The following is an 18,368-nucleotide window of genomic DNA, read 5'->3' as shown; positions in this document are numbered from 1 at the left end:
GGAGGGGTGTCTGGGGCAGAGATGGCCTGGTATTCCCCCCAACCACTGTGAAATGTTCATGCACACACACACATTCAGGCTGTTTAAGAATTCAGTACAGAGGGGTATAGTCAGGACGGCATAGCACCAACTACAGGAATGCTATTCTAAGGGTCTGACTGATGATGACAAAAATCTACCAGTAGGGAAGGGCAAGAAAAGTTGAATGGTATGGGAGCAGATAATTAATTATTTTTCATTCTTTTTCAACATTACTTTATCATTTGTAGAGCAATCAATTTATTGTGATTTAAATGTAAAGAAAAGAAAAACATGTCTACAGCCCCGACTGTTTAATTTTGAGTGTGTGTCAGGCAGGATAAAAGTCTTAAACGTCAAGAAGGATGTGGAAAATGTCACTTGATCTCACCTGATCGAACTGTGGGTCTTCTCCTCTTTGTAGAGATTTGGTGAGGGGCTTTTCCTGCAGAACATCAAAAAGAACTTAAGAGTCATAGATCATTGGCTGCAGATTCCCAGCTAGAAATCAAGCTTTCTTTTGTAATGAATAAACTTGACATAACATACACCCAGCACCACACAGAATATGCACTCGCAATCCCTCACAGACTTCAGATTTCATTCAGGTGAAGAAAAAGCAGAAACAAGTAACAGCATATTTAAGCTGATTTTTGTTCAAAATGTTGCTTTTTTTAATTAAACATCCACATGCAAGTGTTGATAAATAAGAATGCATGAAGCTAGAATAAAATTTTGTTTAAAAGCAGAGGCTCTGTTCTTTCTTTTGTTGTATTGCATGGTCAGCTATTCAAACAGCAAAATATTCTGGGGGCAATGAAAGTTTTGTGAAATTGATAAAAAAATCTGCCACTGACTGGCAACTTTAAAGAAAAATGCTAGGAAAGAAAGAGTTCATTTTAGAGGCTTATTTTAATCAGGCTTCCAGGATGCCAATAAACTTTAGTACTCTCAGCTTTGTTGAACACATTATTCCATGTTTCCACTCCAAAAGCTGTTTAAAAAAGCCCCCCCAAAAAAGAAGCTTGTCTTGGTGTCCTCTGAAGTTCATTCATTTGATCCAAACAGAATTTAATTCAGCTTTAATGTGCAGGCGTGGGAAACTGGGCCATGAAGCCAAGAGATGACTTAACTGGGGTTGGGTCTGGAGGTCAAATCAAGTGACTAACCCCATAACATGCAGACACACACGTGGATACACCCACGCACACATACTTTCAGGATGACGAGGGTGGACAGGGTCAAAGGAGAGCTGTGATTCTAAAAACATTGAATATAGATGTCCAGGTCATGGTTGTGTTCTGTTCCTAAAGGTAATGATTTCTATTATGGTTGAACTTTGTGCTTCTTATGTCATGAATCTGATACAAAGTTACTGCAAAGATCTATAAACTGTGAACTGTACATTAATGGCTGTTGATTTGAAAATGCACAAAACTCAGCACCTCAACTGTGATGACAAATTCATGAATGAGAAATTGATTAATTAGTTTAAAGCACACACTGTCTGGGCACAGTATGTCTGTGCACAGAGATATTAGTTAAATAGGTGTGCAGAGAGCTTTGACTGCTTCCTGTTTGGTGCGTAAGCTTTCTGGCTTGAAAATACCAAGTGGACGAAACCCATTCCTGTCCACTTAAATCTGCACTCCAGCATAATCGAATTACAGGGATATAGAGAAACCAGGCAACCTGAGCCACTGCAGCAAAAACAGACACAGTATATCATGCCTATTAGTGCAGTTTGAAGATATATTGTGAAGTATTAACATTCGATGCCTGCTAACTAAAGCAATTACACATGAAAGCCACAGCAGAGTCATTAATAACTATGACAGAACAGTTAGATCTCTCATTCTCTGTCTAATTAAGACAGCATATTGTACACTATTATACAGTAAATGTTTAGGAAAATTAGATCCCAAGAGATGTTAAACTTTGACTTGCCTGAAAAATGTCTGACATCAAAAAATAAATACATTTAAAAAATATAAAAAGAGGTCTCTTACCAGTGGTTCTGCCATGATGATGCGTATTTTGCGTTCAGACAGGGTGGTGAAGTTGGCGAACAGGCTTTTGAGGACATACTCGCCCGGTTTACTCTCGGGGTCCACAGTAACTGGCATGGTGGCAACAGGACCTTTCCTCTCGCCTAGAGTGCTGCTCACTTGGGGGAGGGGGCGCTTTCCTACGGGGGATGCTGGGAATGCACAAAAAGACAGTATTAGATTATTATGGATGTTATTAGTAGGTCGACTATTGTGCTAATCATTCTACATATGACTTGGTGGGCAGTGCACACGCTCTGACATGTGTGGTGCTAGTGACTCTAGTGAATACAACTTTGGTGATTTTCTGATCCCACACAGAGGCAAAAGTGCCTGGCCAATCAAATGCTTTGAGATGGAATCAACTTGTCAGATTAGCTAATAAAAACATAATAGACATTCTGACAGATATGAGATACTGAAAGTGGTGCTGTCAGTGTTAGGGTTGAAGCCTGAGTCTGTGCCTTGAAAGCACCATCTCACATCAGCCTGGGATAGAGCAGCTGGTGTTTTCATTTTTGGCATGACCATGTCATTGCTCCCAAAGAGGGGAGGGGGGTCAGCAAGCTGGCCGGGGCCGGGGGAGCCCATGTCATGTGGCTGTAGGGGCTTTGAGCATGTGCTCCTCTTAGAATAGACCCCTGCAATCTCACAAGTCACAAGCTGCAAAACGAACAGAAAAAAATCCTAATTCCTAACAGCAATATGAGCAGTTTAATGATATATGCAGTAACTTAAAATGAGGCAGTTACCTCAAAATGATGATTACATAAGTGCTTTTACGAACAGTAAGAGATTAAGACTGTTAAAGGACTGTTAAACGGTTCTCTTATTAAATTGTTTTGCTCATTTAAAACTAAAGCAATCCATGTCAAAACAGTGATGAACTGCTGCTTAATCCCCCATTCAAGCATCAAAAGTAGACAATTCCCCCACACAGTCACAATTACACTTATTTTCTTCAGTCTTCAGTGTCAACTAGATCTTTCAGATCTTTTCAGTTTTCTGAAGAAAATGTGAGTGGTGTTTGCCCGTGCAAAACTTATTGACGCAAAGTTACAGTGTTGTGGATGTTTGTTTGTCAAAGCATTCATGCAGTTGCGTTCTCTGTAATTTTCTGGTGTTCAGATATAGTTCGGACATTCTTTCCGTCTGCGCCAATGAAGAGATGTACTATGTCAGGCTGATATTTTGCAATCTAAAATTGCTCTGGCAGACCTCAGTACTTGCAAAGTTTAAACTTCACACCATGTTAATGGGAGTTCATGACCTGACACTAGGGTTCCACTGCTCAGGTCAAGGGTAGAACAGTGGAATGGTTAGTACTTGTGCTAAATGACATGAGACAAACAACCTAGACAGAAACCCGAATAAGCTGTTGGATGCCTATTATCAAGCCAGACCAAAACAGACATTGAACATTTGTTAATCATCAATTTAAACTCAATACATATGGTTGGCTTGACAGTCATCTGTAAATAACATTAACGTCAACTACGTTATTTATGGACAAACAGCGGACGTCAGTTGACACCTCTGAAGTTGCTGTTGAGCCAGAGTGGCTCAAACTGAATGAGGAGGGGAGCTGCTGGAAAGGAATTTTGAAATATTTTGCTTGCTTCACGAGCCTTGAACACACTATCAGGAATCCACAGAATGCAACCTCCTTACAGCAAACGCTGAGAACATGAACAACACCCACGCACCCACAGACCTTTCGCTCAGTGGCACCTACCAAGTCCCTTGATGAAGCTGATGACACTGGCCCGACTCCACCACACGGGAGACAGCTCCATGATGCGGCCGTGTTAGTTCCAGTAATCCGAAACAAAACTAGCCCTCTACCTCCAACAGAACTCCATACTTCCCATCTGTCTTCCCACCCTGACTTTGTGGACCGGCACCATGCTGGGCAGCCCTATCAAACGGCCACGAACTTGAGGCAGCAGGGCTTGGAGTTATGGGAGTAGGAGACCACAAGTTCAAGGAAACACAGCCTTCCTGTGTAGCTCCTAGTAATTTTGATAAAAGCAAACACTAACTGAGGAGAAGGTCAAGCTGGAATTCAAGCAAAGCCAAGAGAGAGAGTGAAAGATTGAGTGAGAAAGAGAGAGGGTGGGAGGGACTACGTGGTGCTATATTTAACCTCAGCACTGACACATACTCTTCTAACACATTCATTTCTTTATATATATATATATATATATATATATATATATATATATATATATATATATATATATATATATATATATAATTTGTCAATTTCAATGAAATCTATAATCATCTATATCAGTGAAATATGATATTATAATGCTGTTTTGACACCATCACTGCAAACTCCAGTGAAATGCAGACATCATATTTCACTGGATGTGAATTCCAGTAAAATCCAGTGATGACTCTATAATAACCATTATGATAACATCATAATTTGACTTCCAGTAAAAATGTCTGTTATTAAAATAATTGGACAAAACATATAGTGGAACTAGTTTCAAATGAATGGATGGCTCTTGTGAGCTGGATCTTTCTGTCAAAAGACCCATTTACTAGTTATTAAAATGACACCATCATAGAAAACTAATAGTTCAAATCTTAACACTAAAATAACAGCTTTTGCATTTTTCATAAAGCATTATAAAAAATTATTTATCAGGAAAAAATTTACTTTCCAAAATGAGGACATTCATATGTTACCAAAGGAGGGTCAACTTTAGCTAAAGGAACACATTTGTCCCTATACTGCAGTTAATTATATACACAATAATTATGAATAAGTGCAAGGTAAGTCCACACCATCATCTGTATAATGACTACTAGATCCAATCCAAGCAATTGCTCAGAAATACAGTATAATACAATAATCGCTCTACAGACCCACTCTTCATAATGAGCGTGTCTAAGTGTAAGTTAAAAAGAGGTAGTAAACTGACCTTTATTTATCTATATAAACATACAGAACCCCTTTCTCCATTCATCTACTCTTTATCTCACCTTGATTATTTGTTGCTCCAGCTCATCTTAATAATCACTTTGTACACAAGCTAATTCACAGCAGGCTGAGCTTGCATAAAAAAGGATGGCTCTAACAGAAAAGACAGAGCAACTGGAATGTGTACCAAGTGATAGCAAATTAAACTGATAGAGAAAGAGAGCATGCAAGAGAAAAAATAAGAAAGAGAGCATGCAGAAAAAGAGATCAGAGGGACTGGAAAGAGATTTAAGTGGATTTGATTGAGTGAGTTAGCAGACTGTTATGCATTAACAGTTCTACCTCTACTGACAATCCAAGTTAGAGATCCCTCACAAACACACACAAACCCACACACACTACAGAAAATCAACTGACAATCCAAGTTAGAGATCCCTCACAAACACACACAAACCCACACACACTACAGAGCAGCGACTTAACATGAAGGAGTCATTTGTGAGACTAAGAACTGGTTTATATAGGTTAAACTCAGTGATGTAACATTTCCCATTCAAGTGGCATGAATCTTTTTGGAACAGCATCTTTAATGTCAAATTCTATTCACTTTTAATTTAACATTAAAACTGAAATGTGAGACCCTTTTTGTTAATGTTTTACATTAGGCTATAACAACTAATCTATAAAATAAATTTAATAATGAATCAAACAAACAATCAACAGAATAATCAATGATGAATCTAAATAGTTGTTAAATAAAGCTGTAATTTTACAACCATTTTAATCTAAACTAAGTTCTCCATTTGTCCCTCATGCAAAACAATAACACTTTTACAAAACACACCCTATATTCCACTCAGATTCTGTAAAATGATGCTTTTCATACATCATCAGAAACATATGATGTCACTGTCACCATCACCATCTTCATATAAAGTACATCATCCATGACATAGAATAACCTTGACATGGCGCACACTCACACGCAGTGATGTTTGCACACTGAGAGGTATTGACGTGCTCAAACACTGCACGTGATGAAAAACAACAGCACAAATCCTCCTGATCACGTCACGAGCCCCTTTGGTCTGCAGTCATTACATAACACAAACTCTCCAGCCAAACACAAGTGAACCGGACACACGCACACATTTAACATCATCAATTTACAAGAAACATCCTGAGTGCTGAAGCCAATAATCTCAGAAATAACAGAAGGATGTAAACATCCCAGAGTAAACTGAACCATTTAAGTCTCCTGATAAAGTTGGTATGAAATGGATGGGGTTTAGATCTCGATACTAGCACTAAAAGACGAAAAACTAAGGCAAAGCATAGATTCAGCAGATCATAACAAATCTGTCCTACGGAAGTGTCAGCACACAAATGCAGCGGCATCTCACGTGGATGTAGAATACTGTGTGTGTGTGTGCTGAGTTCGTACTCACTGCTGCCCCAGGATTTCAGCAGAGATTTGATGCTGATCTCAAAAAAGCCTGAGTCCTGCTGGCTGGCCATGGTTGGGTAGCAGTCTCAGTCACCGTAGCGACACAGAGATGAGAATCCAGGCAGAGAGAGTTGGTGGAGTGATGGAAAGAGAGAAAGAGGGCACTTTACAGCGCCATACGCTGCAGCACTGTCTTTCGCTATGTGTCCCGTGTCAGCTCTGAGCACTGAGCAACTGCTCTCTCTCCTCTACCTCTCTCTTCCCTGCCCCATCCCTCCCGCACTCTCTCTCTCATCAGCCGCTCTCTCTCTCGCTCACACTGCATTAAGAGGATTGGCTCTCAGAGAGAATAAAAGAGAGCTGCTTTTGGTATTGTCCAGTCTCCCTGAGAAGGACATCAAGATAAAGGGAGGGGGGAGGGGTTTGTTTGTTTACTGCAGTACTGCCCTGACCAGATTGGCACAGAATGACTGTAACTCAAAAGTGCTTGTTTCCCATCCTGACAACTCACTAAATGTAAATATGTTTTCAGTAGAATGACGCTGCAGATATTGCAAGTTGATTCGCTGATGCTTTAATTCTTTCAGCAAATCAACTTGTTATGTATCTGGCTGCCAAAACAACACAATTCCATATCTACTGTACACATAATAATTTAATATTACTATTAATTTTGAATGGCACTTTATTTTACTATTATTATATTAAAGGAATAGTTTATCCAAAAAGATAATAAGAAAATTTACCCTCAGGCCATCCAAAATGTAGATGAGTTTGTTTCTACTTGGGGCCTGGAGAAATTTAGATTTAAATCATTTGTTTACCATTCGATCCTCTGCAGTGAATGGGTGCCATCAGATTGAGAGTCCAAAGAGATAAAAATAATTTTCCTTTGTAAACCGGGTTTGATCTGTGCTTACTTCTTTCCCGATTCAGATGAGATGACTTTTTCACTGGAGAAAACAATATTATGGATAGAGGACTCGGAAAAAATGGTTTGAAATTAAAAACATCACAATGAAAGATTTTCACTTCACAAAATGTTAATTCATGTACTAGATTCGTGTTGATTACTTGTTGATTATTGCAGTTTTTTAAGCAGCTGTTTGAACTCTCATTCTGACGGCACCCATTCACAGCAGGAGATTCACTGGCAGTGATGCAAGTCATGTAATGCTAAATTTCTCCAAATCTGTTCAGATGAAAAAAACATCTAAATTTTGGATGGCCTAAGAGCAAATTTTAATTTCTTTGTTAACTATTCCTTTAAAATTAAGTATGTTAATATCATATGCACAATTACATTTTATAATGCAGCAGTTGGAGGGCAACAGCCTGTCACACACTGATCTTGTGTGTTCACTGCATGAGAAGATGACAAGTCAGTGGCTACATTTACATGCACGGTTTTTGGTTCAATCGGACTGAATTTATTCCGATTGATGAATCTGAGTGTAGTGTTTACATGAACGCTAAATAAAGTGATCAGGTTGATGTGCGTGTTATATGTCACAAGTGGAATTGATTTTTTTTTTACATGCGCACACTGCACAAATATAGAGTTTCTCACTGTTTGCACACAATAACCATTCTCCTATACGGTTCTTTATTTGTTTTTAGTAGCAGAATTAATATTTATCCATTTATGGATAAATATAAACCACCCCCTTAAATCCGATCAAAATGTCATTCTGATTGAGCTCAGTCGGATTGATTAAGGTGTTTACATGAAGGCTTTTCAGTCCGATTGAGCCATCAATCCGATTAGAAATTGATTTTTTGGTTGCATGTAAACGTAGCCAGTGTGTGGGAATGGGATTACATTGTCACACCATCTGCTGGCTGACACGCAGCACTGCAGCCAAACACTAGATAAGACAAGGCATGTGCTACGCATACAGTAAAACAGAAAGTATTACGAATGTTTCTAAAGGAAAAATGTGATTAAAAACTGCACTGCTGAGCATTCAATTCATATGGAAGGCACAACAGTTCACATTATGACATCATTGATTTCTCTGTCTGTTAGTTGTTGTTGTTTTTTTCCCAAGACAGTGATGTCACCACTGGGTAACGTCCATACAGGAAAAAGGGTAACTGGAAGCTTTATAATCATTTACAAAAGATATTAAACAAATCAAAAATCACAACCAGTCTTAATTAATCTAGTTGATTCACACCTTTTGCCTTTTGCCATTTAAAAAAAGACAAAAGAGAGATAAAGGAGGAGGAACCTAAAGCTGATATGAACCTGTAAGGCTGGTCTGATCATTTCATCCAATTCTGTGCAGTAACAGCAAATGTATGGACTGTATGAAACATATCTTGAAATATTTTTTATTGAGTTATTTATTTTTTGACCAAGAGCATTCCATTAAATTGAAATATTCAAATTGTCATGGATCTTATGCTCACCAAGGCTGCATATTATTTAAAAATATTATCACAAATATTATTTTTTATTTTAATGTTTCAAAATGAATTCCTATGATAGCAAAACATCTTATTTACAAAACATTTTTAGAATGGAACAAACAAAGCGATGTGTTGTGGTAATGGTCGATATACATCAGTAAAGGAATTCGATGCTAATCTCTCAGATGTTCACTTACAGCAGACAGAAATGTAAGACTTGTGGAAGGATGAAAGCAAATAGTTTCCATGTGTAAGCATTTGGATTTAATTTTTGTTAACAGCGGTTGAAGAGCTACCAAACATGTTCCACTCCATGCTCTTTATCTTTCCAGAAATTCTTGTTCCCTTTCATTTTTGTTCTCTTTTGCCTTGCCTATATTAAGATGTTTACAAAAAGAAGCAACACAGAAATGCCTATAACCATACATATAAGCAACCGTAATATTAATGCTTCCCTTTGCAAACACACAGTATGTTTACATCAAATGAACAGTTTGGGCTCTGGAAAGAGTGCCGTGCTGTATATGACAACTTGATTGACAGAGCATGTAATTAGTGAAGCGTATTATAGCTCTCAGCAAAAGGACTGAAGAAAGATCCTTCACATTCTGCCACATCTGAATAAGTGTGAAACCAAGAGGAACTGATCTTTATTCTGCAAGATGCGTTACCAAATAAAATAATATAACTATTGACGGAGATTAAATATGCATATTGTGTAAATCGCTTTAACTTGCTTATCATTTGAATATTTTATTACTTAACTTATTGCATATGACAGATGCAGCTTGCTTCGTATTCAGAGTGCCATAAAAATATCCAGTTTCTGATAAAGTTCTGGTAAACAATGGCAGTATTTATATGCAATAAAGTGGTGACATAAATCAGCACAAAATTAATTATGTGTTTGTGCTGAAAAAGTTTTGAAATGTGCTGTTTGTGGTGGCTTGAATTGAGGAGTGTCTGGGACTCTTGAGGGTTTTACTGCTACTGCGGAGCTCTCCCAGCTGACACTGAGCTCTCCCAGCTGCCCTGGGCACATCTCCACAGCAGCTGGGGTCACACCCACCACTTCCATCGCACAAAAACACTCTCACAGTTTCATCTGGTGAGCTGCTTCAAATAAATCACTTAAAATTACAGCTTACTGTCCAATTGACAAAATAAACAATCACAAAATACAAACTTTAAAGTGATTTTACAGCCATTAAAGGGACAGATTACACAAAATAACATTTCTGTTATCGTTTACTCACCTTGAGTCAGGTTTCGTTTTTGCCCAATCAATTAAAATCAATGGTATCCACAACAACCATGAAGCTTGGGATTATGAAATCTTATTTATTTTTTCCCCCAAATTCTATGCTTTCCATTTTAATATAAACTTCATTTTTATGACTGGATTCTGTGATTCTGTCTGCGTTTTCTTCATTGTGGAAATCATAGGCTCCTAACTTAACCCTTTGACTTTCATTGTATGGACAATTTTCTGTTGAATGGATATTTAAACATGGTAAACATTGCAAAATGTGTCTGGCAATCAGATGTGATGCTTAATTGCCAAGACAAAATCTTTGTTTAGTTTTAGTTGTTATAAAAGCCACACAGGACAATAATAATGTATGGGCATGCCTGCAGGTACAAGCCAAAAACAACACAGCTGCTTAAAATAGTTTTTGTTGTTAAAGAAGAGCAATTAAATGTTGAGTCATGTTATTTTGCAACATTAATCATGTTAGGCATCAATTTATGACATTCCTAGCAAACTAGTTCCTAGTTTATGATTTTATTCTCTGTGCACGAGAGCTTCACAGCGGTCATGCTTGGATAATCTTTACAAGAAACCCCCAGAATTCCAAGCATTCGGAGCATCAGGTGGCCTCTGCCAGCTGTTAGACTCTGGCACAGGGATCACTGACTCATAACTTTCCAGAGACTGGGATCCTGTTACCATGATATAGTTCCGTGTCAGTGCTGGTGAGCAAACTGCCTTCCAAAACCCATGATCTAATTGGGCTGTTTCCAATAAGAGTCAGTGATGGGTCAAGATGCTAAAATTAAATAAGGAAAAACAAGAGTCAGTGTTACACTTGAACATTCTTCAAAACAAATCTTAGATGTGGAAGAACGTGAGGGTGAGTAAATGAAATCTACATTAATTGCTGTACATGATATGACGGACATGGAGGATGGGCGGTTATTTCCCCCCAATCACCGTGTGCCAGGAAAGATGAGCCGCTGTGATGAAGCCGCCGCCCCTTGGGCCCCGGATCATAGAGTTCATGCGGCCGCCAGACTCCACCCCCTACCTGGACCCTCCTTCCTGAACACCGCCCTTCCTTCACAATTCCCCGGCACAATGACACCAGATCCCCTGTTTATTTTGGACATTATTTCCCATCAGAACACTTTATTCCCATTTTGGACATTTTATGTTTCATTTTCTGTTAAATAAATGCCTCTCTGAGGCCTGATGCCACACCCACTGTGTCTGTCGTTTGCTCCTCCCGCAACAATGAATAATTCAGGCTACTCTAGAAATCTAACTAAAACTCCCTCTTTGTGTTCAGCTGGTTTCTTCTCTGATAAAAGGTCTCTTCAGCCAATCAATAAGGCTTCTGTGAGGGCTCCTTGTATTAAAGGCATCTGACACACCTGTTCAACTCTGAAAAAGCAATCATGAGAGACACATGCACCCACTCAGCAGAACACCTTAATATACTCCTTTTTTAGCTTTAGAGAGGAGAGGACAGGACAGGAAGACACAGCTCCAGATAAAGCACAAGACATTATACCACTAATCAAACCTTTGAAACAACTAAATTGTTGATTATACCCATGACTTCTAAACCACTATCCACTTTCCCTCCAAAATCTCTATTCTCTCTCACTGTTTTTTTTTTTCTTTTTTTTTTTTTTTTAAATATTCTCTCCTCAACCTTCATCTTCAGCTGTTGAAATAATTAATAAAAATAAAAAAATTATCTATTTTCTTCATTTTTCTTAGGCCTTGATGAGTCGGGCAGAATTTTTGCCTAATTGACTCAAATCTGTTTATTTTTTGTAGTCAGAACAGGAAAAAAACAACAACAGGTAAAACCAAAAATGTGCGTTCGTACAGGTTTAAAGATTTTTTTCCATAATTCATTGTTATTACATCACATTTTAAGACAAGACAGCTTCATTAACCCATTGCATACTGTTAAAAAGTTTGGGGTCATTAAGATTTTTTATTTTATTTTTTATTCAGCAAGGGTGTAAATTGATCAAAGGTGACAGTAAAGACATTTATACTGGTACATAAGATTTCTATTTCAAATAAATGCTGTTCTTTTGACATTTCTATTAATCAAAGAATCCTAACAAAAGTACAGTTTCCACAATAATTCACACTGAAAAAAATCTTCTTGAGCATCAAATTATCAGAATGAAGGATCATGTGAGTAATGGCTGCTGAAAACTCAGCCTCGCATCAAAGGAACAAATGACATTTTAAAATATATTAAAATAGAAAACAGTTATTTTAAATTGTAATATTTCTCAACATTACAGATTTTTGCTGTATGTTTTTTTTGTTTAATTACCAACCCCAAACTTTTGAACGGTGGTATATGTTACTCTTTTTTACTTAGTATTTACAATGTTTTGGATACTGCCCTCATGAAAAACAAATTCATTGGTAAAACATTGATTGCTAGTGTCTCAAACATAGTGAACCCACACGTCTGCATCATTACTATGATAACCAATGTGGACGAGCTAGCAAAATCAACTGGACAGTGGACATCAACAAATTGTCAGAAAAAAGATAAGATCTGTCCACATAAAAAAAAAAAAAATTCTTTCTTTTCAGTTTTTTCTTTGCCTTTTCTCCTATATGTTGGCTTCGCATACAGACCATCCCAGCTGTGGCTCTGGATGATTTGAGATGCTGGTTTAACTAGGGTCTAATTAAAACCCAAAATAATCTCTTTCCTGATGGTGATGCTATCTGTCATCATCCACATCCACCCTTCCCCCCATTCCACCATCGCTCACGTAGGCACAGGTCCCAACTGAAGTCCTTTAAGATCACTAACTGTGTGGAAATGGTCCTATCAACCCATGAGAGACACTTTTTTTTGTCTCTAACTACAAATCAAAACAAAATTCCACAATGAACATTTCAGGGTGGGGGTGATGTTTTATGGCTTTTCAAAACCTGGCCCTAATAACGTAAAATGAAAATAAATAGATACGATACAACCACAGCCAGCCACAAGTTTCAATGAAATTTCCCATCTGCGCAATAATCTCTAGCTGAAGGCTACCAGAATGTCTTAAAACACAGTCACTGCATGACATCATAGTGTTGTGTCACAAAGTTTCACGCGCTGAGCTTTATCACAGAAACAAATTGCACGCTACCAACTAAGAAAAATACCAGAGACACGAGTTTGATGTCCTGTGTGTGAGATAAAGATGGGAGTCTAAAACTTGGCAGGACATTAAAGACAAATCTAACTAAATTACACATTTAGAAGTATGACTTGCGTCTCATAACACATCAAGAGATTAAAGACAGCGGTGTGCCTGACTACCAAAGCAAAACTTGAGCAGTACCTTCTTGGAAGATAGTGGGTCTTTTCCTCGGCTGGATCTTCCTGAACTTCCCTTTAAAGTCCGCTGGAGCAAACATATGCATGGAGAGACTAGCCATCTGGACCAAAACAATCCCATCCTGGCTCTGGGTTTCACAAGGGTCCACCACAACTCCGGCACTGCTGACATCCTCCACGGACATATCCGACACGGATGACAAAGAGAGGGACCGCTTTCACCTGCTACGGATCAGCATGGATACAGATCTCCAGAGAAGCTCCTCTAAGTTCCGCCTGTCTCTTCTTTTGTGTTTTTTGCTCCTCTTTCCTCTCTACCAGGTACATGAGCTTTAAAGTGTGATTTAGAGTAAATCAGAGAGGATTGAGTGCTTATGCTCTCTGTCTGCTCTCACAGGTCCAGGCTGTTTAGCCAGTTACAGTAACACGCCTGAATGGGGCAGGTGTTGGATTACACAAGACAGACACACCTCTTTTGTGAGAGAGAGGGTGGAGATTTTGGAAGTGAAGGAGGAGAGAAGGGGCAAGTGAAGAGTGAGGCCATGTACAAGTGTTTATTTTAATGTGAATCAGGTTGACTGTTTTAGATACATTGCCGTTTGTGGAGATAGAAGGCAACCTATCAAAATAACCCACCTCTGGTTTGTATTAACTAGTTCTATGTTTTGTGTCTGAGGTGTTTTCAAAAGACTTTGTGTCCCTTGAGTTTGATTCCCAAGTGGTCACGAGACAAACATTATGTAAATCAGCAGCTGAATACATAACCTTGTCCTCAGTAAACAGTTTTATTTTTTTAAGTAAGGCTGGACAACCAATCATTGGAAGAGGGTGTGTATTTGGACTACCTTTTAATATCTTTAATTTAACAAACAGCCACACTGTTCACGGACCTGCAGGCGTTGCTGATTTTACAGAGTAACCTTTTTGAAGGCCAGCATAGAACAACTACCTTATTCTCTGAATCTCTCACTCTGAGCGGCCCTGGCTGAAAGTGCTGATGAGAAAGAGGGGAAAAGAAACAGAGAGACTGACCACTCCCTCAAGAGAACACAAAACAGCCTTTTTCTTCAATAAACAACATTTTGATGCAGATCCAAATAAGGTCAACATCTCTTCCCAAGGGCCTTCACAAAGAGCTGACAGCTTTTTACACCAGCAAAAAAACACAGAGCTTTTCAGGAAATAGAGTCAAACAGACTGACTGTGTATGAACAGCCTGCTAATAATTTCCAAGTCAAAACTCTTAAACAAACTCAGACGTTCGCTTATGATGGCAATTTTCGAAAAGTAAAAAAAAAAATCCCATAAATTTGCATATATCTAGACATTAGAATATCATTGAGGTTGGCTCTTTCGAGTGGCCCTGTCACAATCACCAAACAACCATAGAATATCCGTGCAACCACCAAGAAATGCCCTAGCAACCACCAAAACACCCTAGCGACTGGACCATAACCCTACCATTATGGAAGCAAGTTTTGCTTCCACGATCACATTATTTCAGAAAATTAAAAAATCTAGATTTCAATATACAAATTATCAAAGGGCTCTAGTAAATCAGCACCTCGAAGGCTGAATGGCAAAATATCTAACTAAATACAAACTGACATGTGACCTGGACACACCCAAATGTTCATGATTACAGTTAAATGGTTGTGCAACAACCAACTCCCCAAAAAACATTAAAAACACATATGCAGAAACACATGCACACATATAAAGAACACATTTAGGGAAAGCAAGCACTCATCATGCCATCCTTTAAAAATGTGTGTCGCCTTCATGTAACGGATAAAAATACAAAGAACACTGCAAATACCACCGGCCCAGCCCAAAATAGCACACCTAATTGGTGCAGCCTAATTACTGGAGATAATCTAGAACTCCAGACTGCAAGCACACACACACACAAGTGTGATCACCACATCAATGCAGGGTTTGTGTTTATGTACTCGCCAGTGATCTTCAGATATCACATTCCTCAGATGGCAGTTAGGACTGGTCTGCCAGGAGAGTGACGCCACATGAACATGCCGTCCACAAAGAAAGGCATTCTGAGACACTGTCAAGTGACTTCAAATGGTGAAATGTTGATATTTACAAATTTTGACAAGTTGGTTTAGTCTCGTTTTCTCATTGTTTGGATGATCCTTTGTGGATAGTAGCTGACTCTGGGTCGTCCGCCGTCTCGTCATCTCAAGGGCACTTTGAAATGCTCTTCTATTGATTTGATCTCTCTCAACAATTTACACAATGCCTTATGCATTAGCAGTGTCATGTTTCTCTTTAGTTATAGTGCCCTAAAAGCAAAGCAGAACTGTGATTTAGGAATTGTGAAAACGGCATGAAAGCTTGGTGGAAGATCTAAAGATTTTTTTTAATGTGGTGTTATAGATTTAACGGTGAAGACTATATAAAAGGGGTGGATGTAGTGGTTTTCTCTGACATAAAGTGGGGGAAAAAAGCCAGAGATCTTACAGACATTTCTATCAAGAATTGTGAGGGAAATACGTGTGAGACTGCCCTCTAGAGTTCAGTAGAGATACAGTTCATGAGTTTATCTCGAATAAATGTTTCTGAAAAAACAAAAATATGCTATTAAAATAACTTCGCCCAAAGAAGCTAAAGAAAAAGTTCAAGTTCAGTCTTCAATGTCACATGATCCTTCTAGAAATTATTACTATGCTGATTTGCTGATCAATAAACATTTATCAGATTTTTTTTCAGGATTCTTTGGTTAACAAAAATTTCAAAAGAACGGCATTTAAAAAAAAAAAAAAACAATAGAAATAATGTGTGACATTATAAATGTTGTCTTTACTGTCACTTTTGATAAATCTTTGCAGATTAAAAAAAAAACTTACTGAAACCAAACTTTTGAACAGTACTGTACAGACATCAATTTTAATGGATTGTAAATCATAAAGTACGCAAAGGATTAAAAGTATTATGGTAACACATTAAAACTTTATATGTTACCATTAGATAATTCATGTTAACTGTTTACTAATGTTAACTAATATTAACAAATGAAACATTATTGTTAGGTGACATAAATTGTATATTTTTAAGAATAAAAGTTTTGTTTTTTTTCATGATTCTGTTTTTTGGGCTGCTGAGTAGATCACAATGAGTGATCAGCACAAGTGTCAGAGAGTAGGTGTGCAACTGTGCATCACTCTCATCGTTTATTTACCTGAGAAACATCACAAAACAATTAATAGAGATGACAAAACAATACAGTGTTGCTATGGCTATGTTCCTTTTTATGCAGCTCTTAATAATTCATGACTTGAGCTTTGAAAACCAGTGAGTGTGTGAAGAGAGAAATACAGTACACAATATGGAAACAGCAGGTGGAGCACTGAACAGCTCTTGCCTTAAAATTGATCACCATAGAACAGTGACTCGAGTCAAATGCACTCATCTCACTGTTTCTAAAAACTACCTGCCAAAAGCTGTTATATAAAATCCTCTAAGCACCCACTAACTTACACACAATAACCAAAACCGTCTCACTAAGATTACATAATGCCTAAGTGGGCTGCACATCACACATTCAGTCAAATCTCTCAGTAACTGTGAAATCTGTGTTCTTCTGAAGCACTACAGACAGAACGTAAAACAATTAAATATGCATTTCCTGAAGGAAATCACAAGTATTTAAGCAAACATCAAATTTACCCAAAAAGCCCAAAATGATCAAACTGCAGATACTGCAAACGGTAAGAAAAACGGGAGCTCCAAAAGTCTGAGAGCACTATAAAATGCTTCTACTTAGGTTTTTTCCTTATTTAGTACAGTTTTCCCTTTTAATATATAATAGGTTCACATAGTTCACATAATCACAAATTTGTTTATTTTATCAGTGACAAAATAACTTTATTAAAAAAAAAATCATTTTATTTTCACATTTTTTTATTTCATGTTTTTTAAATCTTTATTTTTGATGTAGATTTTGAATCTTTGATGTTCAGTGTGACATTTTTCAAGTAAATAAAACAGATTTGCATCTATAAAGTCTTTGTTAATTAAGTTTAAACATTCAGTACACCCCGGTGAAAGCACATAAATAACCGAGGGACTATAATCATACAAGATGGCAAATCTACATTACAGTATGCATGTCAGAAATATTGCATGTCAATATAATTAACTGTACAAAATGAAAACAATGCCATTGCTACTGCAAAACCACACATTCCATATAAACCTTACAGACCACTCAGATCATTAGGACTGAGTCAGTTAGAGTACCAAGGGTTCACACAAAACAAGGGGAGTCCACTTTTAGCTATTTAAATCCAGACTCAAAACTCTGTTTAGCTGTGCATTTACTGAACTGATTGCACTGTATTCTACGTATAATTTTTTCTACTGTTTTAATTCATTTTAAATCAAGTTTTAAATCATTTTAAAAGTTTAAACAGAAGGTTAAAGTAAGTGCTGTGAAGGTAAAGAGAATGTGGGCAAAGAAAGACAAGTTTGTTGGTTAATCAGTTGAACATCTGAGTTCTATTGGTTTGGTTTATGATGGTCAAAGTAAGTAGGGGGTGAAGTAGTGGAATAGTTAGGTATTTTAGGAGGATTTTCAGTGGGGAAGAGGCTGAACAAAGCTTGAGAATGTTTGTTTGTGTTAAGAGTACATTACTAACAGTAGGTCTTTTAATTCATTTTTTTTTCTTGTGATTATTATTATTATTTAATGATTTTACATCCTTTTATGTAAAGCACTTTGAATTGCCATTTTGTAAGAAATGTGCTATATAAATAAACTTGCCTGACCTATATTTACTTAATTATTAATCATTAAATAATGAAAAAAAAAAAAAAAACTGTCACGACTTACCCTCTTTAGACACAGGAGGATGCGATTGTTGCCATGCAGAATACAAAATCATCCAATT

At 37.6% G+C, this 18,368-nt stretch overlaps 1 pseudogene; it reads right to left on the bottom strand.

Annotated features, from left to right (window-relative positions):
- Nucleotides 1-14,662, bottom strand: part of LOC109097910 — a 50,304-nt pseudogene extending 35,642 nt beyond the window's left edge.
- Nucleotides 14,663-18,368: the final 3,706 nt, after the last annotated feature.

Source organism: Cyprinus carpio, unplaced genomic scaffold (genome assembly GCF_018340385.1).
Source record: "Cyprinus carpio isolate SPL01 unplaced genomic scaffold, ASM1834038v1 S000006658, whole genome shotgun sequence".
Lineage (NCBI taxonomy): Eukaryota > Metazoa > Chordata > Actinopteri > Cypriniformes > Cyprinidae > Cyprinus > Cyprinus carpio.
This window is presented reverse-complemented; position numbering and strand designations above follow the sequence as displayed.